Source organism: Meles meles, unplaced genomic scaffold (assembly GCF_922984935.1).
Source record: "Meles meles unplaced genomic scaffold, mMelMel3.1 paternal haplotype, whole genome shotgun sequence".
In the NCBI taxonomy this organism is placed as follows: domain Eukaryota; kingdom Metazoa; phylum Chordata; class Mammalia; order Carnivora; family Mustelidae; genus Meles; species Meles meles.
The window spans coordinates 381,295-383,883 of record NW_025721141.1 but is presented as its reverse complement, the minus strand read 5'-3'; the positions used below and the strand labels follow the sequence as shown (position 1 = coordinate 383,883).

Sequence of the window (2,589 nt, the reverse complement as noted above, 5' to 3'; positions counted from 1 at the left end):
GTAAGTAAAGTTACAAATGATATCAATATTTTGTCATAGGAACAGAAGATAATTTTTCACTATTTTGCATAGAACATTAGTTCTAGAAACAATCATTTTACCCCATATTGTTCATACCCACAAATAAAAATGTAAGACTAAAAAGAACAAAAATATTTTATTCTAATTATCCAGTGTTCAACATTATCTCCCAAATTTCATTCAAATGCAACTGTATTTATGAAATCTATATCTATATTTATACAGAACTGATCATGAGAAAAGTGCATTCTCCAATGGAAGTGTATAGAAATATGGATTGAAGTTTTATATGTTTACTGTAAGTTGTAATTGTCACTTCATTACTATAGTTGAAATAAAATACTATAAAAAATAATAATACCCTATAGACTAAAGGAGGACCACTTAATCTTCTTTCAAAAATATTAGGGGTTTCTGGGGTTACTGACATTGGGGATGGTATGTGCTATGGTGAGTGCTGTGAAGTGTGTAAACCTGGCGATTCACAGACCTGTACCCCTGGAGCTAATAATACATTATATGTTTATAAAAAATAAAAAAAAACATTTTTAAAAAAATAGGGGTTTCAATATAGATTAGAATTAGGTATGGGTCAAGACTAAACTATTTAAGAACCATATTTTCATAATTTGATTCTTCATGAGCTCGGGACTTCACTTCTTACATTCCAGGTAAAAATTGCATTACCCATAGATGCTAAATTCCACCATCATGGTGGTATTTCTCCTCACGGGGTTTTCTCATTTATGGGAGTTATGGGATTTGCATGCCATAACCTTCTCTCTGATGTATGTAGTCACTCTGATGGGGAACATTATCACTGTTACTGTCGCCACCCTTGACAGGAGTCTTCACACACCCATGTACTTCTTCTTCATGAATCTGTCCATCTTGGATGTCTGCTACATTTATGTAACAGTTCCTAACTCATGCATCAATTCCCTGCTTGATAGCAGCACCATTTCAAAGGCTGCTTTGTAGCTCAGGTCTTCCTAGTGGTTTTATTTGTATATGTGGAGCTTCTGTTTCTGATTATCATGGTCCATGACTGCCATGTGGCTATCTGCCAACCGCTTCACTACCCTATGATCATGAACCCTCAAATCTGCATCCAATGACTCTGACTTCCATCCTCAGTGGTCTCATATATGAGGGTGTGCACACTAGCAAAACATTCCTGCTGCCCTTCTGTCTGCCTAATGTCATCCATCAGTTTTCTTTTGTTTTGTTTTGTTTTGTGATATAACCTCACTGATAAAGTTCTCCTGCTCTGATACCTTTAGCAATGAGATGTTGATCATTGCCTCTGATCTTGGGATTGGTGATCACTGTTTCATTTGCATCATCAGGTCTTACATTCATATATTTTCTACTATTCTCATATTTCCAAGTGGAGCAGACAGAAAAAAAGCTTTTTCTACTTCTGTCCCTCACATCCTTGTGGTGTCAGAATTTTATGTATACCTGAGGCCATCTGATAGTCCACTATCCGGGACACGGTCCTTTCTGTCTTCTATTACATAACCCTTCCACTCTTCAACCCTATTATCTACAGTCTTAGAAATGAACAAATGAAATATGCCATTAATAAAATGAGGAGAATATTTATTCAGGTTATTCAGGAAATGTATAGGAAATTGCTGAGGCTCACCCTACATTAAAAGTCATGTTTTCAGCAATAAATTGAGAAATTGGTTGGAATTCTATCAATATAGCTGACATTAATAAATAATGTCATTAAAATATATCATTTTTCAATATAATTTCCCTTCTGAAGTGTTGAATTATCTGAGTTTGTCACTGGGTAAATGTTCTGATATTACAAATAAGAAATCCCTATTCATGCTTTGACAACTTAAGAACACTCACTAAAGGACACCTGGGTGGCTCAATGGGTTAAAGCCTCTGCCTTTGGCTCAAGTCATGATCCCAGGGTCATCAGGGAGCCTGCTTCCTGTTCTCTCTCTACCTGCTTCTCTGCCTACTTGTGATCTTTGTCGGTCAAATAAATAAATAAAATCTTTAAAAAAAGAACACTCACTAAAAATTTAAGTCTAAAAAGACAAAAAAGTATCCTTAGAAGTATTTTATAGTAAGCTTCTGTTTTGTATTTATTCATAATTTAAATATTTAATAACCTAGTATTAAATAGTAGTATAGAAGAAATTGTCACAATCATTCAAAAGTAAATATGAAAAATATAGGTTCTTCTGAATATCATGATACATGGATGCAGTGCAGCTAAAATAAAGAAGAGAATTTGGTGGGGTTATGGAGTCATGTATGAGAGGATCAGAAATATTTTACACAAGTTGTTCATTTGGCAAGGGAAATATAGATATATTATACTTGTCATCAGACCAAAATTTTGCTGAAAATATTTTCAAGTTGCTTGGGGATACATTTACATGTTTATACTTTAAACATATTTGCTAGATTGATTAAAGCAATGTACAAATTTTCTCTCCCAATTAATCCTCACATGCTTCTCTATACATCCATTAAGACAAGTGAGAAGTAAAAATAATGTTATTTTGCTTTCTGATAGTGTAATCTAAAAATATTTAT

General features: G+C 33.8%; 1 pseudogene; it reads left to right on the top strand.

The window, feature by feature from the left end:
- The first annotated feature begins 714 nt into the window (after positions 1-714).
- On the top strand, positions 715-1,682 carry LOC123936034 (annotated as a pseudogene).
- Positions 1,683-2,589: the final 907 nt, after the last annotated feature.